At 37.7% G+C, this 25,778-nt stretch overlaps 1 pseudogene; it reads left to right on the top strand.

The window, feature by feature from the left end:
- The window catches only part of LOC109449063 (small ribosomal subunit protein eS12 pseudogene), a 36,743-nt pseudogene extending 14,610 nt beyond the window's left edge, over nucleotides 1–22,133 (top strand).
- The last annotated feature ends 3,645 nt before the right edge of the window (nucleotides 22,134–25,778 follow it).

Below are 25,778 nucleotides of genomic sequence, written 5' to 3'. Positions count from 1 at the left end.
AACTTCTGGAGACTGGAAAATCTGATGTTTGAAAGGACAATTTTAAAGAAGAAAAAAACCTTCAATTTTCCTGTAAAATATTCCTTTTGTCCCTTTTAAACCTTCAAGGTCATCATCTGGATCTAAGAGTTGAGGGGGAGTGTGTTCTGTATTACTTTTGTACTTTGGACAGAATGTCTTCTTGGCCTTAAGCTATGGTCTCCCCACACCCCGTGGAGTTCTCAAGTTCATATGCTTCCAAAAGCCCCTATTGTCTTCACTTGATAATGGCTTTGTAGTATCCAAGGCCATAAAGGATTTAGTCCCGTAGTTCTTTATAATGAACAAAGGCAAAAACAATGATTTCAAAGAATTTTTTACCCGTACTCTCTTTTGTGATACTTCAGGTTGCAACAATTAATAGAAGTTCCCCTAGGATATTCTAATTATAAACTCCTTCCCAAGGGAAGAAGGGAAATGGTCTATTTCAGAAGAGTATTTTGTAAAACTCAAATTTCAAATTGAGCTGAAAATGAATTCAACTATTTCACCTCATCTTTTTCCTGCCGTTGGAGCACCATTATATCCCATTTGAACTTCAAATAATGGCCATCGCCACTTCCTTTGGTGGGCAGTTTTTGTTAAGTTTACACATTCATTGGAACTAGCAACCCTAGTCTTTTGTGCTTCTAGAGACATTACCATATCATTCTCATCTACCATATACTAATTTTTTAACTCTCCACAAAGCGGAATGTCCTGTTTCATTTCCTCCCCAATTCTAAGGATTGTGGTATTAGTATATCAGTTTGCCAGGTCTGCCATAATAAGGTACCACGGGCTAGATGCCTTAAATAACAGTATTTATTTTCTCCCATCAAGTTCTGGATGCTAAAATTCCAAGATCAAGGTGTCAGTGGGGTTGGTACCTTCTGAGGGCTGTGAAGGAAGGATCAGTTCCAGACCTTTCTACTTGCTTGTAGGTGGCAGCCTTCTCCCTGTGTCTTCACAGTGTCTACCCAATTTGCATATCTGTTTCCAAATTTCCTCTTATAAGGACACTAGTCATATTGGATCAGGGCCCACTCTAATGACCTCATTTTAACTTAATGACCTCGGTAAAGACCCTGTTTCCCAATATATGTGATCATATTCTGAGGTATTGGATGTTAGGACTTTAACATATAAATTTTGAAGGAGACATAATTCAGCCCATCACAATCAGCATTTGTCCTATAATTAGTTTACTGTCCTTTTGATATCAACCTATTGATATTTAAAATAGAAAATCCAAAATAGCACATCTGTTTTTGACAGATAAAGCCCCTGCCATTTCAAAAACTGTAGTTACCTTCACTCCAAAATGTACTGACTGAAGCCTTTTAAAAATTGTTTTGTTTTGTTTTGTTTTCAAAAAGAAAAGAAGAACGTGGATAAAAACAGCTTGTTGAGAAAGCTTATGTTTTAAAGCCAGTCCATCTAACAGAGCCTTAGGTCCTAATCCTTAGAAATTCCCACCTGAGAGGCCTCGTTCTACCACTTATGAGACTGGGTGCCGGCCTGCAGGCCTGCCTTTGCTTTTTTTTTTTTTTTTTTTTTTAATTATTGTTTTTCACTCTTTAGAACATTTATTTGTTGTGGTTTTCTTTTTATATATTCCCCAGGGTGAATGTTCCCAATTGGGTTTTCCTTTCTATATTTATCTTTCCCATGGCTTTGGCTGATGTCCATGTGGGCAGGTTTAGTTAAAAAGACTATGATAAGGGCAATATGCTCATCACATACCAGCAATAGCAAATGAAATTCCTTATATAACGTTTCTTTTGAGTACCATCTCTTACTTTAAAAAAAGAGAGAGAGAAAGAGAGCGAATTTCTGTTAACGCAAGAAACACTTATTATTGGCCTACCCACTTTCTCATCCCTTCTAAGGCCAACCATTACAAAATGCACGTTACAGAAGTGGCCAAATTGGAGCTCAATGCGTATGCATGAGTTGAATGAATGTTTTTATCTATGTGCTTTATTTTATACAACTAGTTGGCTAGTGATTCAATAGTGGTGATCACTAGTTCATTAGTGATTCAATAGCAGAACTTTCTGATTCGATCACTAGCTAGTTTATGGAAACTTCAAGAAGTCATTCCATATCTATGCCTCAGATTTCATATTGATAAAATATGAGTTATATCACCCAAGATATTTATTTTATAGAGGCATCATATACATATATAGATTCTATATAGATAGATAGATTCTATATATATATATACACACACACACACACACACATATATATATATATATATATATATATGTGTGTGTGTGTGTGTAGAAGTGTCTCTGTACCTCCTATGCACTCAACTCTCAAGGAAAATCTGTGAAGGACAGAAGAGGGGGGGGTCTATAGGCCTATGGGAAGGGGCTTCTTAGAAGTGGAGGAGAGCAAGGGACTCAGCAGCCTCAAGGTGAAGGAGGGAGAACTGCAGTAAAGGGAATCAGGAGGAATGAGCTGCGAGGAAGAGGTTTTAGAACCACTTGTCCAGGAATCTGACAAAGATTGGGGGTGGCAGGTGCTGGTGCAGGGAGCTGCCAGTGTACCACGTACTCTAGATCAGGTTTAGAGCCAAGTTTGTAAACAAGCAGACCAGCTTTTATTTATTTGTTTGTTTATGCTAATTGACACTTAGTGCTTCCTGAGCCAACAGAAATGGAATGGCGAAATGCAGTTATCAAGGTGAATGATAATTCTTTATGACACTGAAGGAAAAGGATCTGCTTAGGATCATTCAGGGTGTAACAAAACCTACACTGGAACCTCATAAAATCTTTTCAGAATGAGTGAATGAATACGAGAAATAACTGCAGAGCCAGATGATAAAGTCAGATATCAAAAAGACATGGATATCCATTTCAAGTAATATACGGTTACGTTACATTGTAAATGAAGTTAAATGTCCATCAGTAGGAGAAATACCATGCAGCTTTTTAAAAAATAAAGAGACTATATGTGTGTGTGTGTGTGTGTGTGTGTGTGTGTGTGTGTGTGTGTAATATATTATTAAGTGATAAAGGCAAGGTGCCAAACAACATGTCAATATGTGTTTTGTAAAAATGGTAGCACAGTCTTACATAAATATATATACCTAATATATAACAGATTTCTAAAAGGATATCAATTATGGTTACCTCTGAGGAATGGGCATATGAATTGCTGTAAAAGACTAAAAGACAAACTTTACTGTTTTAGCCTTCTGTGCTGTTCAAATTTTTATCACAAACAAGAACAACTTGTTTTTTCATTTTTATTGTAGTAAAATATACTTTACCTAAAAATTACTATTTTAAACATTTTTCAGTGTACAGTTCAGTGGCATTAAGTACATTCACATTATTGGGCAGCCATCACCACCATCCAGAATTGTTCTCCTCTCCTCAAGTTGAAACTCTGTACCCATTAAACAATAAATGCCCCCATTCTCCTCTTCTCCTAGAAGGACTTATAACTTAAGACACTAACGTAGAGAAACATCAAAACATCCATATTAAATTAGCTGATAACAGTACTACCTTTAGAAGTGATAAACACACTCATTTGTGATAGACATAATTTGATAATAAATTCATGATGTGAAATCAGGCTAACAAGCAGATTTTCTAGATTCTATTGAAATCATAATCAGAGTCTGTTTCTGAAACAGGAAATTCCATAACACCATATCAGATTGAGTATTCATCTGTATACTATTCATGTATGCAATTTATTAATCACCCTTGATGGGAGGTGGTTCACCTCCTATTTATCCTGACTCTCAATTGTTGCTACATGCATGCATTTGGGACTGCAAACTGAAGTATCAAGTATGCTAATAGATCCTAAATGCTTTGCTCACCCTTCCCAGATGCATTCCTCCTTTCCTCTTCCTAGCTTCATGACAACAATGAATCCATCGAGAGGGGAAAGCTATTGTATTTACACAAATTTGTGTCAGATTGCTCTGAAAAGAGGACCAGCATGTGACATATACCATATGTGTTCAGGCACCAGATGAGAGGGGAGAACAAGCTAGAGGCAGGAGCGGGCAGGTGTGGGTGTGACACGGGCAGGAGGTGTAACAGGAACAGGGGCTGGGGAGGCCCAGATGGCCAGAGCTCTGCCATGGGCATCTGAGACACAGACCTGGGGAGCAGCAGTGCTTCTGAGCAGAAGAGCAAAAACCTAGCCGAGGATCAAGAGTGTGGGGAAGGCAAGCTTAGCACCCAGAGGGCTGAGAAGTAGAGGTTGTTTGGTTCATTCTCATATATGACACATTACTCAACCAGTCTCTCTGATAAGGCAAGAACATGTTGCAAGTTTTCTCAGGAGTTTTTGGTCTTTGTTTGTCTGCTAGAGATGGAGTAAAAGGAAACCAGACTTAGGATTTCTCAATTTATAAGGGAAGAAAAACATCTATCTGAGAATTTTCAACTATCTAGGTATTCCCCAAAAGTATAGCTAGAAAAAAAAGAATGCAAAATTGATGACATTAGCCATGTCTAGAAGTGGGTAGTGAGCAGTGAATGTGTGACTGCATAATTTTGACACATGCAAAACACAAGCAAGGTGATTAGGGTGTGGCTTCAGGGAAGCATGTCCAGAATGAAATTACAGTGAAGAAAGTTGACACCTAAATATTTGTATTGCGAAAGCACACAGAAAGATCATTACATCAGGAGGAAAATTATTTGCAGCGTCTGGGAAAGTAATAAGAAAAATAATAATAACAACAGCTAATCATTTCTTGAATGTAGTGCTATGTGCCAGGCTATTATTCTAAGTGTTCAGAAAATATTAACTCACTAGTCCTTAGAGTAAGAGGGCAGTGCTGTTGTGATTCTTTCCATTTAAAGATGAGGAAACTGAGACAGACATCGGGAAGAATGAGGGGGTATTCTTGTATCCAGCACTGTACAGAGGAGAAAAACATTGGCGTATTGAGCACATAGTTTCTGCTCATTCAAGAGGTCCCATCTAGTGCTGGGCAGAGATAGGCCATGTGATTCATCATAATCAACATGACATGTCCAGGAGGCCATCTACCTTCCTTTGCTCTGATTCCATTCTTTCCTGGAAATTATCTGACTAGAAATTCTGCTTCCCTAGGACCCTGATTAGTGAGCACAGTACCCTGGGCACCAGAAAGGAATATCCACCAATACACATGGGTAGATTAATATTCCAGCTTATTTATCAGTCTCTTGTGAGTTTCATTAACCTAAATTGGCCCCAGAAAGCCTTCAGAGATTAAATAATTTCTGAAATTCCAAGCTGAGGGGCTGGGCCAGGGTGGTCTCATCTCTGGAAGGCCTTGTCTAGGATGTCATTATTTCGGGTCTGTCCACAGCAGTGAACCATTAAGATTAATTTGCCAAATTTAGTATTGGTTCAGCTCTATTCTTTCCTTGAACACAGTTGTGATCTATTCCAAACATTCCCTTTCTCTAGTCTTACAGTAACAAGTCTGTTTCTTTATAGAGATGCCTGCCTATTCACTACTATGAAAGGAAACCCTGGTCCCAGGATAAGAAAAAAGTCACAGAGGGCTGGGTTCAAGACTTACATGAACAAGCACATAAAAGAAGATGATGGTAATTTAAGAAGCAATAAACAAAGAGGAGTATCCTACAAATTTCTGTTTGATTGTCTAGAACTTAGACTTATCACCAAGTTTCAAAAGCTGATTTTAATTGAAGATAGATTCAACAAATACGCATAGAGCATACTTCATGTCCCAAACCATGTACTGGCATCTATAGGCATACAGGAAAACTAGACCTAAAATCTCATATTCTGCAGATAGTTTATTTCTGTTTCTTTCTCATACAAGACTAGGAAGATAGTGATACATAATCCACAAATTCTTCTTGAGTTAACTTAAATTTTGGTAATTTCAGTTCAGTGAGATAACCAAGAAAGTTTGCAGATACCACCTGATTCCCTAATGCATTATTTCTATGCATATTGGTTTAGTAAGGGAATAAAAGCCAAAAAAGAAAAAAATAATGAGCTTAATGTTAAGAACATGCAAAGATTCCGGAGATCTGACTTTCACCACATTAATGTCTCCTGCCTGGGTCTTTTGCCTGAAAACTGGACATATACAGTTAACCAGTAATAGAAAGTCTAAAACAATTCAGATAAGTGCTGTGAATGTTTTTCATCTCACTACCTTTTCTCTCCTATTTCTGTTGAATGACACATGCCTGAAACATTTTTTCAGAGGCTACTAAGTAGTGTAGTCTATTAGTTTTCAGCATAGTTTTATTGATCATCTACTAGGACCCAGATACTACGTCTAGCTCCATTAGTAATATTAATAATATTTCTTATGCTATTAAGGGCACGCATTTTAGAATAAGACCCAGTTCCCCAGATTAGTAGTTCTGTGAATTTCTCTCTCCAATTTCCTCATTTGTAAAATGCATATGATCATAATACCTACTCTAACTACCCTCAGAGAGAACCATAAGAACTGCTTTCTATATAGAGGAAACTACTTGTATTTGAAGATAACACTGCTAACAGCATCTTTATGGGGGGAAAAAACCTATAAATCACAGGCAACATTCCACATTCCTTTTTAGCACCAAAGCAAGCAAAGGGTGTCCTATGGCTCATTGGAGCTGAGGCTTCTAGGACTTGTCTCTACATGCTGCCCTACTTTTTTGCAATGCCCTGGTCCCTGAAAAGTCTTTGTTAGAAACATAAACATTGTTATGGCCACTGGGGTTGTATTATTAAAAGATGTGCTTCAAGATATCCATTGCTGAAGAAACTTATGAAGAATCAACACCTGAAAATCTTAGAGAACTCTGTAGCTTGGATAAAGATGCTCATGGTTCAAACCAGACTTGGTTGTATTGGAAAGCACATCTTCCCCACCAGGGCCATGCTGTGACTTTTGTAGGCCTTGGGCACTTTTGCCTTTATGAACCCCTTCCTCCATTAAAAAAAAAAATACACACACACACACACACACACGCACACACACACGCACACATATATATAATCTTTTATGACTACCTTGATAAAAAGATGCATATAATCCAAGCAGGACTCATTAATATACATTTCTTATTATTATACTGTTTCTTTTACAAGAAATTAAAATATTCTCATTGGCCCTAAAACTATTGTGGGCTCTAGAAACTCACTGGTCCTATTCACTGAGGCAGACTCCTGCCACCTCTGCAGGCACACAGGAAATGATCATAGCTGAACTCTCTGGGCTCCTTTAAGAAAGTTCATTCAGCAAGTGTCCTGTTAAATATCCACTATGGGTCAGCCACCATCTGAGAAGAATTGGATTACAGTATTCCACCCTTATTCATGGGGGATATGTTCCAAGACCCCCAGTGGATGCTTGAAATCACAGGTAGTACCAAACCCTATATATGCAGTTGACCCTTGAACAACATGGGGGTCAGGGGTGCCAATCTCCTGTACAGTCGAAAATCCACATATAACTTTTGACTCCCCCAAAATTTAAGTTGTCCCTCAGTATCTGTGGTGGATTGGTTCCAGGACCCCCATCCCCATGGATACCAAAATCCATGAATGCTCAAGTCTCCTACATAAAGTGGTGTAGATTAATGCATATGATCGAGTTTCCACAACCACAGACTCCAATGAAAAACAGTATATGTATTTATTGAAAAAAATAAATACAGTTCAAATCCATGTTGTTCAAGGGTCAACTGCACTATGTTGTTTCCTATACATACATACCAATGATAAAATTTAATTTATAAATTAGGCATAGTAAGAGATCAATAACTAATAATAAAATAGAACAATTAAAACAATATACTGTAATAAAAGTTATATGAATACGGTCTCTCTCTGTCTCTCAAAATGTCTTATTGTACAGTACTTGCCTTTTCGCTTACTGGAAGCACTTTAGAGCTTCTCTTTGGCATATTCGAATTATCAGCATCACTCCTCTTGCACTTTAGGGCCATTTTAAGTGAAATAAGGGGTACTTGAACACATACCCTGTGATACCACAACAGTTGATCTATCTGGTAACCAAGATGGCTACTACGTGACTAACGAGCATGGAGCATCTACAACATGGATACACTGGACAAAGGGGTGATTCATGTCCTGGGCAGGATGGAGCAGAACAGCTCAAGATTTCATCATGCTACTCAGAACAGCACACAATTTAAAATTTATGAATTGCTTATTACTGGAATTTTCCACTTAATATTTTCAGACCACAGTTGACTATGGGTTACTGAAACTGAGGAAAGAGAAATCATTGATACAGGGGGACCTCTATAGTTTCTACCCTCAAAGGATACAATGAAAAGGCAACCAAATCAAAACTTGAAAACTAGGAAGCACTTTGAATGGACATATATTCCACTCCCTGCCTCAGGCAGGATATGGGACATTGTTTAGACTCGGAGAGAAATGTTTTTTGGGGAATGTGGGGGACCTTTGTTGTTTGTCAGCATGCTTCTTTTGGTAATATTACATCTATTATCTATTGAACAATTATCTTTCTCCCATTATATGTAAATTTGGCAAAATTCTCATTCAAGGTCCCCAGCCTTCTTCTCTGACAAGTGATCAAGTGACCCAATAGAACCAATCAGACTTTCTCCAGAGGCTTGAGTCTTAGCAGTAGCACAAGAGTGTAGGGGGGAGGGAGAGAAATTTGAAGCTTTCATGTATTCCAGTAGTGGCACCTTCACAAAACCATAGGTTAGTTCCTACGTCTAAGAACCCCAGAAATGCCCAAGTATTCTTCACTTCTAAGCCTGATTCTCCAATTTGCCTAGATTTTATAAAATTCCTATTAACTTCTTTTCTGTTTAAGGAAGCTAGAGTCATTCCTGCAAAGCCCCCTGACTAATCCAGGGGGACAGGTGCTGGACGAGAGTCAGTAGACTGGGTCTCCAAATGCAGGGAAACCAAATGACCGACTTCTCTGTGCCTCAGCATCCTAAGACTTCAAAGAGAGGTAATTCCTACTCAATAAACTTCCCAAGGTTATTGAGAGGTTGAAATGAACTAGTAAATTAACTAGCCTATGTGTCAGATAGGTCTCCCAGGAAGCAGATTCTGAGACAGAGTTAGGAGAGCAAGTGGTTTAGAGGTAACACCTCTGAAAGATAAAAGGGGGGAAAGCAGAGACAGGCAGGGAAAGTCTTCATACCACAAGGTGTAATCTTGTCATAACTTGATGATGACAGGAATGTACATAAGCATAAAAACCAATGAATCTTTTGGGGAAAAGGAATCCAGACCCCAGCCTTTTCCCTTCTGAGGTTCAAAATTATTAGAACTTTTTGATGAGCTGTTATAGCCTCAACTGGAATCCAAAGGGGAACTCATCCTAAGAGAGGGGCAGTCTAGACTGGTGCCTCAGGCTCACTACTAGGTTTATGGAGAGAGTTGTTCTGGCACTGCTTGTGGAAACCCTTCCTGAGCTACCCTTGCTTGCAGTCTCAGTGCCCAAGGCCTTGATTCAATGAACAGTCTAGACACTAAATGTCTGATTTTACATTTTTTAATTTTTTTTTTTTTGTTAATCTTTTCAGCACTGACTTCTTTCTAGTTCTACCCTCAGATATGCATAGACAACTGGTTGATGTTAAAGGAAGACAAAATAAAGAAGCTAAAAAACAATTGAACATTTTAACCTAAGTGGAAAAAACATAGTTTTCAATAGATTAAAATTAGTTTAAATCTATTTAAAACTAATTTGCTTACATGCTGTCAATAAACGTATTGCATTTATCTCTAAAAGAAGCAAAGATCCTGGGCAGAAAGAGGGAGTACGAAGAATGTCCCCAGACCCATCTAAACCAGACATCAAGGGCGAAAACAGTCGCTGAAAAGTGACCATGCTTCTTTTTAAAATATAATTTGTAGAGTAACAAAATAAGAGGGTGGGTGTTAGGGAATGCGTTCTTTGTCTTTTTCAAATTGCCCTAGTGTTGACATGAGGAAGATTAACATTTGATTCTATGTGACCTTAGAATCCACTTATTTGTCATCTTGGAAACAATACGTTAACAGTTTTCAAAATAACCGAACAATATAAACAAACAGTTGCTTTGACTAATCTGGGATCTACTGCCGCCATGAAGTCACCTCGAGGACATTTTCAGAAAGGTTTCTTTTAAATCTCCTGACAGCGTGAAAAGCCTGAAAATTGACTGGTGTGTAAAAGGAAGCCATTATTCACACTAATGGGGTCCTTCAACTTGCTCTCCCTGTACTCTGAGCTGCCCTAGAGCTGAAATGTGAGGCTTCTGACACCCAAGGATGGCCAAAAGAATTTCACCACCCTTCCTACACACTCAATGTAGGCTTCTTCCTAGTAGATTTTCTCTAGGTTTTCATCAGAGTACTATAATCACTGAGATAAAGCACTCAATTTCTAAGCACGTGAAAAGTGCTGATATATATGTACCTCAAATGAATAGGGTGTTTAATCTACTTCTCCATGTTTCCACCCCCACCCCCAGCAATAACCATGTGTGGTGTATTGACACAATCTATCTTTATTCAACGTGCTATTTTTGGTTTGTTTGTCCTTCACCCTGCCCCTCACCACAGGCGTATGTACAAAATTTGAATCACTTCCAAAAGCTGAACCAATAAACTAAGATGCTCAACATTTTTATTTATCTACTATTATTTCTCAAGTCTGGAAAATTCAAGTTTTTATGAATTTTCCCAGGACAAGAAAATTCTCCATAACCACAGACAGCTTTCATAATCACTCCACGGAAATGACAAGGTCTTCCTGGGAACAATTTCTTTTGCTTTCTGAAATCTGAGGTGAGAAATTTGTTTTTTAGCAAGCCACAAAAATGGATGACGTCATTCTAATACCACAGGAATTGGTACCCTAAGCTCTATCAAGAAAGGTATGTTCTCGTTTCCAACAATAGATTACCAAATTATGCATAGTATTAGTGAGTAAAGAGAGGGCAAAGATGAAAGTTGCATTACAATTATTGGTTATGCAGACTGTATCCCTACATTTCTCCCTTCTGGTATTTTCTTCCGAAAAGTGTCAAGGGAATATTTGGGGCTTTTTTCTTTGTGTCATTTCCCCTCAGTTGGAAGCTGCTAGCTATTTGTCTAGATTGGCCCCAAACAAGAGCAATCAGCTTACTGGAAATAAAGGTTCTACCTCCTCAACTACATTTGTGACAGGGGTTGTTGGGTCTACAGAGATATAATAGAAAATGATAACAATCATGTAGCAAAATATCTGCTTAAAATATTTTTTAAATCAGATGAACCTTTTAAGTACTTAGAGATATTATATTCCAGCCAGACACCTCCTCTATATATAAGGAACGTAAGTACCAAAATGTTGGGCTGATTTTTCCAAGATCACACGGCTAATTAGAGGCACAACTGAAACTGGAACTTAGCCCTTCTACATCTATCCTTATTGTATAATTATAATGGTAATCAAGAAATTTATAAAGTGGAATTTAAGATAGATTTTTATATTCAAAGAATGTTCAACCACTATTTTCCATTTAAAAAAAAAAATCCTACTACATTTTGCCTTCAATACTAGTACATCTATAAAGTTATCCAGATCTGTCTTCACCTTTACTACACAGCAAATAAATTTGGTGAAATAAATTTAACTACAATACACTGAAGTGGTAGTAGTCTCAAAGAAGAATCTGAACAGAAGGGTTATTGAACCCTGGATCAACCGGGTAGGCAGTAAAGCAGTAAAAATCATAGACGCTTCAAGGACGCGGAGCTTCCTTCCCCACGACTTGAGTTCAGGTTGCACCTATTAACTTGTTTCCAAAGAGCAGAGTATATAAAAGGGGGAAAGTACTTTTACAGTGGAGAAACCTGGAAAACACCACCCAGCCATGTTATCAAGGTTAATATGATGTTGATAACATGTTCTCTTGATCTGATGTAATGAAAAGGGCACTTCATCTTTGTGGTCTTCCTCCAAAAAACCCATAACCTCTATCTAACCATGAGAAAAATATAAGACAAATCCAAACTGAGAGACATTCTACAAAATACTGGGACAATGCTCCTCAAAATTGTGAAAGTCATCAATATCAAGGAAAATATGAGAAACTGTCGCAGTCTAGAGGAGGCTAAGGAGACATGACAAATGTAATGTGGTATCATAGATGGGATCTTGGAACAGAATGGACATAAGGAAAAAACCAGAGAAATCTGAATAAAGTGTGTGTTTTAGTTAACAGTAATCTACCAATGTTTATTTCTTAATTGTGACAAATGTAACATTCTAAAGTAAGATGTTGTAATAAGGAGAACTGTGTCCAGGGTATATGGGAACTCTCTATATTATCTCTGCAACTTTTCTGTAAATCTAAAACTGTTCTAAAATTAAAAGCTTACTTAAATTTAAAAGTATAGAGCAATTGTATGCCTGAGATATGGTTCTGTATAACAGATAAATAACTTCCTGGAGTTTTCTTCATCTTGGTAATACACTTTCTCTCATTCAGAAATAAGGCATAATGGAAAAATTATACGTCACAAACAGATCAGCAATAACCGAATACTAAAGGAAGTTCTTTGAGCAAAAGGAATGTGACCCCAGTTGGAAACAAACTAAAATGAAAAAATAAATGAAGAGCATCTGAAAGGATAAATACGCAGATAAATCTAAATTAATATTAACTCTCTTCAACCATAATAATAATAATGTCCTGTGGAGTTTAAAATATAGGAAACATTAAAATGCATGAAAACAATAGCACAAAAGTTGAGAGAAATAAATTAAGGTCAAGTGTAGTAAGATCTTTGCATTGTCTTGAAGTGGGAAAACTACTTATTTATATCATAATTTGAAGATACATTTGAACTCTAAAGTGATAATTTAAAAAGTAGTAATGTATACTAACAAGCTACTATTGGGAGGAAATAGAAAAATAAAAATAAATAGTACAAAAGAAATGAAGAAAAGAGAAAAAGAATAGTTAAAACAAATAAAAATAAGTAGTAAAATGACAGATTAAAACCTAAATATATCATAATTACATTAAATAAATTATATACTTCTATGAAATGGCAAAGTTGGTTAGACTGGATTTTTAAAATTAATTATGCATTGCTTATAAGAGTTATATCTTAAATATAAGAATATAGTTTAAAAATGAAAGGAAGGAAAAAATATATTATGAAAATGCTAACCAAAAGAAACTGATATGACTACAATAATATTAGACAAAGTATACTTTAAGTGAAGAAGCATTGCTAGAGATACAGATGAGCATGATAAAAGAGTCAATCCACCAAGAAGATAGTATAATTTGAAATTTGTATGTACTTAATTATATAGCCACAAAATGTAAAATGAAAAAAAAAAGACAAGCCTAAAAGGAAAAATAGACAAATCACAATCATAAAGAAGACTTTAATGCACTTTGCTCAATAACTAATAGAACATGCAGACAAAAATAAAATCAGTAAACACACCAATTTGAGCAAAATGATTAAAAAACCTTTCCTAAATGACCATATAAGGAAACTCCACCAACAGCACAGAAAGCACATACTTTCCAAATGTATATGGAAAATTTACCCAAATTGACCATGTGCTAGGTCATAAAGCAAGTCTCAACAAATTTTAAAGAATTAAAATTAAACAGTATATGTTTTCCTACTATATCAGAATTAAATTATAAAGCAATAATAAAAAAGTACTGGAAATATTGCAATATTTAAAAATATTAACATATATCTAAAATAGACAAAGGAAAATTCCAATGGAAATTTTAAAATATTTTGAACTAATTATAATTAAAATGTGATTTATCATAAGTTGTAGGATACAACTAAAAGTCATGCTTAGAGATAAACATATATAAATAAATATATAAGAAATGAAGAAATGCTACAAATCAATGATTTAAGTATCTACCTCAAGAAATTCAGGAAACGTGGGGTTGCAAATTGGTATAGCGACTATGGAAACAGTATGGAGGTTCCTCAAAAAATTAAAAATAGAACTACCTTTTGACCCAGCAATTCCACTCCTGGATATTTATCCAAAGAAATCCAAAACACTAATTCGAAAAAATATGTGCACGCCTATGTTTACTGCAGCACTATTCACAATAGCCAAGATACAGAAATAACCTATCAATAGATGACTGGTTGAAGAAATTGTGCTGCATTTTATATGATGGACTATTATTACTCTGCCATGAAAAAGAATGAACTCTTACCATTTGCAACAACAGGGATGAACCTAGAGGATATTATTCTAAGTGAAATAAGTCAGACTGAGAAAGACAAATCCCATGTGATCTCAGTTATATATGGAATCTAAAGAACAGAATAAATGAACAAACAAAATAGAAATAGTCTCATAGAAACAGAGAACAAACTAATGGCTGCTAGATGGGAGGGTGGTTGGGGGGGTGGATGAGAAAAGTGAAGGGAATAGGAAGTTCAAATAGGTAGTAACAAAATAGCCATGGAGATGTGAAATACAGCATGGGGGATATAGCCAATAATGTTGTAAACATTACGTATGGTGTCATGTAAGTACTAGACTTATGGGGAAATCACTTCATAAATTATATAAATGCCTAATCACTGCACTGTATAACTGTAACTAACATAAAATAATATTGAATGTCAACTATAATTTATATATATATATATATATATTTATATATATATATATAGTCACAGGATGTAAAGTACAGCATAGGAAATATAGTCAATGGTATTGTAATAGCTATGTATGATGTCAGAGGGGTAGAAGACTGGGGGGGGTTATCACTTTGTGAGAGGTGTAAATGTCTAATCATTATGTTGTTTTGTACACCTGAAATAATGAATAAAAAAGAAGTGCAGGAAACAAAACAGCAAATTAAACCCAAAGAAAGTAGAAAGAATAAAGACAAAAGCAGAAATTAATGAAACAGTAAACATACAATAGAGAGGATTTTAAAAAAAATAAATATTGGTTCTTTGTAAAGGACGTTAAAATTGTAAGACCATGGCAAGACTAATCAAGAAAAAAAGAGAAAGAAGATATAAATTACAAGTATCTGGTTTGAAAAAGGAGATATCACTATATGACTTACAGACATTTAAAAGACAGTAAGCAGATACTACAAAGAAGTATGTGTCAATTAATGTGAAATTCTAAATAAAATAATTTCCTAGGGAAAAAATGTATCAAAATTCACACAAGAAATAGAAAACCAAATAGTCCTTCTTATAGTAAATGAATTGAATCTATAATTAACAATCTTGTCTCCTCATGTATTCTTCTAAGCAGTTAAAGAGGAAATAATCATTCTTTCATAAAATAAAATAGAGAGGGAAACACTTCTTGACCAATTTTATAAAGCTAGCATAATCTTGATACAAAAAAAATGACTGAAAACTAGAAAAAAAATTTCTAGTGAGTCTCTGCCATAGGTCTTGGGTTCTGAGAGCTTCATTTAGCTTGAAATAATTACCCTAGGGCTGAGGATTTGCTTGTTTTCTAAATTTCATGGGTGTTGGCTATTGCTGTGACAATCTAGAATATCCTATTAATTCTGTGGACTCTTTAAAAAATAAAAGGCAAGCACATGAGAGCCTTGGTGTTGAATGAATACAACCTCTGAGCTGTGAAGGCTTCGGCTTCAAGAAAAACCCCTGGACAGTATGATAAGAAACTGGACAGGATAAGTGTGGGATTCAATTCCTTTGTACTATAGCATCATTAAACTCTAACTTATTAGGGGATTTCATCTTTGGGTTTGAATTTCTTCCTAAAAGACTGATAATGGAGGGGATTTTTATTCAAATTTGGGGCATCTCTATGTTGGTGACGCTTTATTATTGGAGTATGCTTACGGGTATGCGGGTATTTAACCTTACTGTAGAATTTGTATATTGGATAGATGTACATGGACATAATACGGGATGGGAAATGGAATAAGAAGTAAGCTTTCAGCCTTAGATAATATTAACGATTGTCCATTTTAACCCATTTAGGAGATTCTGGGGGGAAAGTTACACAACTTATAAGCAGTCCCCAGTGTGTTGGGGAGCTTCCTTGCAGAGGTGGGAGGAGGAATGCCCTGGTGGACTGCCAATCCCCTCTTCCTTGGGGCCAGCCCCTGAATGATCAAAGGCTTCATAGGAAAGCCAAAAATGAGTAAGCCAGGAAGTCGGGCAGAGGGATGAGGGAAAGAATCTCGTTAGCATGACGTTCCTGGGTTTTCTCCTCAGGATTGCTGAGTCTGAGAGAAGGAGAGACGCATGCTCTATCCATGCCCCTCTCCTCTTTTGGGGAATGAGCCAGCCTGTACGAAGCACACGGTCTCTGTTCCTTTATGCCTTGAGTTTTATGGGGGTGGAAGTAGTTTTGTAAGCAAGGTGGAAAGATAGGAGTTATGCTCAGAGTGAGAATTCTGAATTAGTAATATCAGAGTAAGAGCAATATTGGGCTTAGATATGGCCCAGGGTGTGTGGTAGTGGGTTACTGAAGTGGGAGAAAGAAAGGACCATTGTAGGATGAGGAGGGCACAATCCAAGTCTGAGTACGAAACACATCATCCACAAGCATTCTGAAGCCTGCCAGCAGAAGGTGGGGGTTCTGGAAAAGACCATGAGCCTGCTACCCACATCTGTGATGCAGGAGGCACATCTGGGAGGTAGCAGATGACAGTAGTGAGGGAGAGCAGTGATATGTGCAGCTGGACACTATAACCTCAGTGGAGCAAAAAGTTGAAGGTTAATGTGGCGCAGTGTGATCTGGGAGCAGCAATGGAAAATAAGAAAGATCCCTAACCCCCATCTCCAAAGTCTGAATGAAGTACAGTCCAGTGAGAGAATGAAAGCACCCTGGTGACAGTATACAGGGGAAGGGCGGAAACATTTTCAGAGGAGATTGCAGACATGGAATAGGTTTTGCAGGGAGAATGACAGTGGGAGCAGCACGTGGTTTGAGGAATTAGGGAGTGAAAGTATGTCCGTGCCGCAGATGGGGACTAGGAGCAACAGGGATGGGGGCTGGGGAGGCTTGTTCTTTGGGTAAAAATCTCAGTACCTTCATGATAGAAAGGGAACTGTCCATAGTTACCCTTCTAAAGGGCAAATCTGATCAGGACTGCCATTCTCAAAACTCATCAATGATATACTATTGCTTTGAGAATAAAACGAGAATTCTTCAATAAAGCTTTCTAGACCCTCCAAGCATAGTCCCAACCCCACCACACTCCACCTCTCTCTTCTCTACCATGCACTTGATGGCATACATCAACATACTACACAATTCCCAGTCCTGAGATCTGCCAACTCTCTCCTTCAGTGTCTGAGTCTTTGTACTCTCTAGATCACTGCATCAAATATAATTTTCCTACCTAGCCCTTCACCAGGTTCACTCCCTCTTATGCTTCGGGTCTTAGAAACCAGTTTCTTTGGGAAATCTTTCCTAATTCATCACCTGAGTTGGATTAGTTGTGTCTCTCAACCGTTCCCATAGTATGCTGTGTTCCACTGCCATAATTGTGTACTGAGGTGTGCCATATGTCCTGGAAGACTGCAAGCTCTCTGAAGGCAAACACTATTTATCCTGTCAGAATTATATCCGTAGAGTACAGCACAGTGCTTGCCACATTGTAAACACGCAATACATAATTCTGGTTAAATGAATTAATTAATATAAATCAAGACGAGCAGGTTGAAAAATCAGTTAAAGAAGTCTAGATTGAGGAGGATCTATCTTAATGTTATTGGCAACTTACGTGGCAAAAGATACGGGTTTTTAGTAGAGTATAAAGGTAATAAAATGTTAAAAAATCCACTAATTGTCAAGATTAAGAATTGTGATAGTACTTAAACACTTTGATTGGAAAGTTAGACTTACCGTTTTTTAAATTTCCTTCTACACTAAGATAATACAGTCCAGTGCATTCCTTTTTCAATGACCTGTCTCAACCAAAATGAGACTCAGAAACTGACAATCCAGGGCCTAATTGTTACCACAATAGTTAAATATTCAAAGGTTTCAAAAATCCTCCTAGGGGATGGCAGGAAAGTCTTCAGACTACAAAGAAACTACAGGGGAGGGATCTGTAAAGACAAGCCAGTTTACTCCTTTTCCAGATGTAGGTACTTCTTGTAAACAAGGAATTTACCAACTGCACCTAGAAACCAAAATCTGTAGATTATCTATCCATGACCTCCACCCAAATCTTCCTCTCTAGTCAGTAAAATAAGTGAATCTGTGGATCTGGTCTTCTTGTCAGAGAATTTATACATTAATGTGAACTGAAACTTTTCAGAAGAAAAATAACATATGAGAGTCAAAGGCTTGCCATTGGCTTTGAAGTTAGAAAAACCTGATACTATTGTTTAAATTTTATTGTGTACCCTGGAATCACAAACAAAAACCCAACGTATTTCCAATACAGTTGTTACCAACAGTTATTCCTCCTTTTCTTAAGTTTGCTAGTGCTTTTATCATTACTACAAAATCTGCAAATCTTAGAAAGTCTTTGCTCACTTTGATGCCAGAAGAGAAATTATTTTTAAAAGGGGAAGGGGGAAAACTTCTTCTTCTCAGGATCTCCTTTGCAAATTCTAGCTTGTCTTATTTAAAAGCTCTAAAGTTGATCATCTGCCGATTTTGACTACCTCCATAGTAAGTTAAAAAGGGAGACCAATGTCTGGGAGTGAGGTTCATTAAATATTAACAGAATTTAAAAAGTATGAGATCATTGGGCCAGCCTGGTGGCTCAGGCGGTTGCTCCTAACTCCAAAGGCTGCCGGTTCGATTCCCACATGGGCCAGTGGGCTCTCAACCACAAGGTTGCCAGTTCAATTCCTTGACTCCCGCAAGGGATGGTGGGCAGCGCCCCCTGGAACTAAAGAATTGAACAAGGTACCTTGAGCTGAGCTGCCGCTGAGCTCCTGAATGGCTCAGTTGGTTGGAATGCGTCCTCTCAACCACAGGGTTGCCGGTTCAACTCCCGCAAGGGATGGTGGGCTGTGCCCCCTGCAACTAGAAAACGGCAACTGGACCTGGAGCTGAGCTGCGCCCTCCACAACTAAGACTGAAAGGACAACAACTTGACTTGGAAAAAAAAAGTCCTGAAGTACACACTGTTCCCCAATAAAGTCCTATTCCCCTTCCTCAATAAATAAGTAAATAAATAAATAAATAAATAAATAAATAAATAAATAAATAAATAAAATATTTAAAAAAAAAAAGAACTCAAACAGGGAGAAAAGTCAATACATTTAAAAAAAAAAAAGTATGAGATCATTAAACTTCAGAAATTTGTAGAGGAGATATTCTCAAAATGTCGTGGCTGAACCAGCAGCATCACCAGGGACCATGTTTAATAATGTAATTCCTGGGTTCCAACCCTGGAGCTACTAAAACAGAAACTTCCATATTAGTACTCAGCGATCTACCATGTTTCCCCGAAAATAAGACCTAGCCAGACCATCAGCTCTAATGTGTCTTTTGGAGCAAAAATTAATATAAGACCTGGTATTATATTATATTATATTATATTATATTATATTATATTATATTATATTATACCCGGTCTTAAATTATATTAAAATAAGACCAGGGCTAGGGCTTATTTTCGGGAAAACACGGTATGTTTAACAGACTGTGTTTTAACAAGACTTCCAGGTGATCCTGGTGTATATACTCAAGTTTGAGAACCATGGACATGGAAGAATCTTAGAACAAAACATAAGGATTATAATCATTTTAATATCATCAAACTGAAAGATGGTCTTTGTAGAAATAGAAATAATTACCTGATAGAAACAGAACAAGCTATCTGACTGAAAGTTCAAGGAGGCTAATCTTCAAATTGATTAGTTTCTGTGATTTTCTTAGCGTATTTTCTTGATGGAACTACCAGAAAGAAAATTCATATCATTGGACTGTCTTTGCCAATCTTCAAATGTTTCTTTGTCTATCTCTATCAATATCCACACAAATCACTGCTATTAGAGGTCAACTTTGGAATTCCCCATTCTCTCATATATTGATTAGCTTCTTATTATCATTTGAAGACATAAATTTGATTCTCAAAATATCTGAGGAGACGTTTCTTGACCTCTGTCTACTCACTTCCTCAAGGGCCTAATCCAGATGAATTTCTCTAAGTTCCATCCTCACAGTGTGGCTCCCGAATCACATCTTCTACTCACATTTCCATGTGGACCTCCAATAAGGATCTCAAACTTAACATGTCCAAAGTCAAGCTTCTGATTTCTCCTCCCCTCCCTCCCCTCACGCCCAAACCTACTCCCATGGCCATCCTTCTGTAGTCGTTCCAATAAATGACAATGGTCTAAATTCAGTCACTCAGAACAGAAACTTTGGAGGCATCCTTGACCTCTCAGATTCTCTCACACCCCACATCCAATGCATCCTCACATCTGCCTTTGGTCTAAAACATTATATCAATCTGACCACTTCTCACCAACTCCGCCTCTAGCATCATGCTCTAAGCACCATATCCCACACATGGACTGTTTTAAATGCTTCCTAACAAGTCTCTGTTTCCACCTTGCCCCCATTTCGGTCTTTTCTATCTATTCCATCTATTTTCCACAAAGTGATCATTAAAATGGAAATCAGATCATGTCACTTTTTGTTCCAAACTCTCCTAGTTCACCCTGGCCTCTAAGCTCCTCACATAAACTGTCCCATCGCTACTGATCACTCTTACTCTCCTCCTTCACTCTGCAAGAGACACACATAAAAAAGATTCCTTACTGGTCCTAAAAAGAGTGCCTCAGGGGCTTTGAAACTTTCCTGAGCCTGGTTCCTCCAAATACAGAGTCTGAGACAAGGTTTACCTACAATATTGTAGTTTTTGTGGAAAGAAAAAAAAAAGGGACAGAAAGCAGGAGGGACCAAAGGAGTGACACAGAGGAGGAAGGCAGGCAGATGTAAAGATACATGATTGACTGGATCACTTCTGTGGGAGACAGGTACTCAATCCCATGGGACCATTCTTATGAAAGTCTTAGGAAATTCATCTCAACTTCCACCACGGGAAAAATAAAAAGAGCCGTGGACATAGAATATATCTATAGGCTCCAGTTTTCTATTGGTCAAAAGTGGCCTTAAGGGCATGCACTCTCTGGCATAGCTGGATTGTGTATGCATGAGTATTGAATGGTTTCTGCTGTAGCATCAGAGAAATCCCAGGGCAGGAATCAAAAGTATGTAAATATAAGTGACACAGGCCCCAATGGAAGCACTATCAGGTTACATTTCCATGCAGCTGGTTGAAGCCTGAGGGACTGGATATTGTAGCAAAGCCTGCAGTAAGTGGTAGAAAGAGAGAATTTGAAGTGACACACCGAAGATGTCGAACGCAGACTTGCTCTTTCTTCTGCCTAGAAAAATTTCTCCCCACGTGTCCAAGTGGCACTTGCCCTCACGGCTCAAATGTCACCTTATTAGAGAGACGTACCCGAGCATCCTATTTAAGACAGTCACCACTACACACACACATACACACACACACACACACACACACACACACACACACACAAAGATCCTCCATACTTCAAATTAAAATTATAAATTGTCTAAATTTAACTGATATTCTAATTAGAGGGAAATAGACAAGAGGAAAATAATGAAAAGGTTCCTGCTCTTTTCCTGCCTCTGCGGAGTAGCCCGGAGACAGAGGCCCAGATGCATCAAGATTCGTCTCAGCAGTAACCCAGCGCCCTGGCCGAGGACTGGATCACTGCTGGAGGTGTGTAATGGACGTTAATACTGCTGCACAAGAGGTGCTGAAGACCGCCCTCGTCTATGATGGCCTAAGTACATGGAATTCGCAAAGCTGCCAGAGCCTTAGACAAGCACCGAGCCCATCTTTGTGTGCTCCTATCCTACTGTGATGAGCCTATGCTTGTCAAGTTGGTGGAGGCCCTCTGTCCCCAACACCACATCAGCCCAATTAAGGTCGATGACAACAAGAAGCTGGGGGAATGGATCAGCCGCGGTAAAATCAACAGAGAGAGAAAACCCGGGAAAGTAGTTAGTTGCAAGTGTGGTGATTAAGGACCACGACGAAGTGTCTCAGGCCAAGGATGCCAGCAAGGAGTACTTCCAATGCAAGAAATGAGCAAATAAACATGGCTTTTGTTTTTCCAGTCAATCAATCAATCAATCAATCAATCAATCAATCAATATAGCCTAGAACATTGCGAACCATTTTGAAGTTTGTGACAAACAAAACACGGGCATATGGTTGGCTGATCATACTTTGCTGAATCCTATTTAATATCAGCTTTAACTCTATACCAATGAAATATTAATCAGACAGCAGGAAAATAAAAATTTCCTTATCAATGATTTCCTAACTTGAGTGAAGGATTTTATCACTAGCACAAACAGGAGAAAAGGAAAAAAACTCTCTTTCCCTGAACTGCCTAGGTTTATGTCATTATACTCAAAGATCTATTTGACACCATTGGAACATTGTACGTAAAAGACATTAAAATCAGTCCTCTTTAAGAAAAAGGAATTTGCGGAACTAATGGTCTGCAAACAAATAGGATATGGTGGATTCAGAAATAAGAGAAACAACATGAAAATGTTGTGTATTGATTTACAGTGAACACAATCTGTGTAATCACACACACTATCCCTCATCTGTAAACAGTTGCTCCTCAGAAGCCGTAAGTGGGAATCAGGTTCAATGCCACTTTTAGAGCATTAGAAGAAATGCTAAGAACAAGTCTCAACATTTAGAGTTTCATTTGAGGCCACCCCGCTGAGCAACCAGCTTATTTCAGTCTTCTGGAGAAAAAGGGACATTCAAATGCCACATTTAGGAAACTTATTGAGAAATAATGCTATTCTGTATCTTATTCAATCCTCCCAAAATGTATGTCCATCATAGGTAGACTAATAAAGCTATCAATCTCTCTGTGTAACGGTCTACATACAGAGGATGCCCAAAAAATGTATACACATTTTAAGAAAGGAAAAAACTGTATTAATATACCAGGGGTGCCAAAAAAATGTATACACATTTTAAGAGATACTAACACTTGGGTCCACGTTGCTCCAGCAGTAGTTCGCCATAATCAGAAGTGTCTGGCCGCTGATGGTAACCACTTTGAGCACCTCTTGTAATTGCAGAAGTCCAACGTGACTTGTATTCATCTTTTGTTATGGTATATATTACTACAGTTTTTTCCTTTCTTAAAATGTGTATACATTTTTTTTGGCACCCTCTGTATACCAATAACAAAAGACGAATACAAGTCACATTTGATTTCTGCAATCATAAGAGGTGCTCAAAATGGTTACCATCAGCGTCCAGACACTTCTGATTATGGCAAACTACTGCTGGAGCAACGTGGATCAAAGTGTTAACATCTCTTAAAACGTGTATACATTTTTTGGGCACCCCCGGTATTCGATACACATTTTTACATCATCCTGCAGTTTCCATTTTTCTTTTATGCTACAGGATGATAATTTCTTTCATCCTTTCTTGCAAGTTTAATTTCCTCTTAACTGCATCTGGCTCAAAGTTTCCTATGTCTTCTAGTCTGAGGATTCGAGAGGCTAACCAACATGGACGACCATAACAGGCCTGATGATTTCAATGTCTGGTGTTTCTAAAGTCAGTATGGCTATGGTTCCCCGGCCAGCAGCACCTGGGATCTTGTTAGAAATGCAGATTTGTGGGCACCATGCCAACTACTGAATCAAAATTTGCCTTTTAAAAAGACCCCAGGTGTTTTATTGCACATTAAAGTCTGAGAAGCACTGGTCTAGAGAAGCAGAAAATGAGAGCACCACCGTCATCCCTAGTACTCTCCAAGGACCTAGTATTTTGATCTCTCAGGCTGGTGATTTCTTCTTATAACTATGTTTCTAGTATGTTAATCATTTATAAAAATTAGTAAAACCACAACATCTTTTTTAGAGGCAGCAAAGGATAATAGAATTCATTTTAATCCTTTAAGAAAAGTTATTTCTTCAAGGTGCCATTTACTATGTATCATACAAATGAAATTTAATCTATGCTACTTTGTATTGTTACTTGTTTATGTTAGTCTCTCACTGCCTAGGTTATAACCATCCTGAAGGGCAGAGACTAGGTTTTACCTCTCATTGCAGCTCCGAGTATGCATATACTCAGATTTTTACAAGCACTTGTTAAAGATTGTAAAAAGAATGCAGTTCCTTGAATCTTTTGTCCTAAAAAACTTAACTTACGGACGCAAAAATTTGGAAAGTCAACCGCATTTCTCAATTTCATTGTGGAAAAACAAAGCCAAAATTCTTGTTAAAATCAATATAGATAAAATCTGTCATTTCCTTTTGTCCTACCAATCCCATTACCCTATCACAGTAAGAGATAAGATAGTCTGATCACATTTAAGACCAGGATGTTACTACCCAGGAATTCTTCAAACTATTAGATTAATAATGTTTTTACAGCCCTGAAATCTGCCTAATCAAGATCAATTCATTTAATTTTTCAAAGGCAAGTTCTAGTCTTCATTTTGGTTCCTCTTCCTACTAAATTTCTTATTAGGAGTGGAAGAGATCATTCTTTCTAAGGAATGTACTAGGTACAATACTATTCCTTTCTCATGTCACCTCTGAGTATCTTTCCATCTTAAAAAAGGGGATCAACATTTTCCTTTACCTTCTTTCTATTGCTCTGTGTTGTGGGTACAATAGAGGAAATTTTTCAAGTCTTCTTTCTGCCCCAAATCCTATGCTCCAGAGTCTTCCCTGAGGAAAGCTGAGTACAAAATGGCATTTTCAAAATGCTTTTCTGAACATTTCCGCAAGCCTTCAAAGTTTATGTGTATTTCTTGACCATCTACTCAACAATCCCACTTTCTCTGCTCAACCCATTTGCAAAAAACTTATTCAGCACATCATGGAAATATATAGATTTACTTCTCTCCTTTTTCATATTTCTATGTTCCTAGTATAATACACAGATACACACACACACACACACACACACACACACACACACACACACAAAATATAACATAAGCTCTACTTAGCAACACACTATAAACAAGCCAGTGATACTGGATTTAGTATCACAGCACCTCTCTCCTCCCCACCCCACCTTCTCTTTGCTGATCAGAAGCATGAAATAACTCCTTGATTAGGAAATGTGTCCTTATGCAGGTGATTGTCAAACATCTTAAGGTTATAGGAGCCCATCACCACCATACTTTAGGCCACAGAAGTCAAACAAACAACTGTATCGTTAGTGTATCTTTGGGCTCAGATCCCAAAAAGATTTCAGTCCCGCTACTCTTCTCTGTTAGTATTGCTGGTGCCCAAGCTCAGGCTCATGACAGTCAGGTGCACTGCTACATGACATTTCCCACTGTCTACACCGTGCCCGAATGATTTAGTGTGAAATATGCTTATCTCCCCACATAAGGCACCTAAGGGAAATTATCACACGTTTTCTCTATACCTCAGCACTCAGCAAAGTTCCCCGCGCTTAGTGCCACCCTGAGCCCCTGACACACTTCCTAATACAATATTGAGCACTTAAATACTTCTTTGATGATTGGTCCATTTATTGGCTTTTACTCTTTCACTAGTAGATAAAATCTGTGTCAATACAAGTAAGGCAAAATTGAGAGTTGAAGCAATTACCTAGCTAACTAAAGCAAAAGCCAATCCTTCTCTCCAACCTCCATTTCCCTCCCACAATAACACTTGCAAAATCAGCAGATTGGATAGTTCCAGCATGAATCCACACATAGTC

Source organism: Rhinolophus sinicus, chromosome 2 (assembly GCF_057876585.1).
Source record: "Rhinolophus sinicus isolate RSI-liver-muscle chromosome 2, RSI-T2T, whole genome shotgun sequence".
Classification (NCBI taxonomy): domain Eukaryota; kingdom Metazoa; phylum Chordata; class Mammalia; order Chiroptera; family Rhinolophidae; genus Rhinolophus; species Rhinolophus sinicus.
The sequence above is the reverse complement of the archived record's forward strand: the minus strand, read 5'-3'. Positions and strand labels throughout refer to the sequence as shown.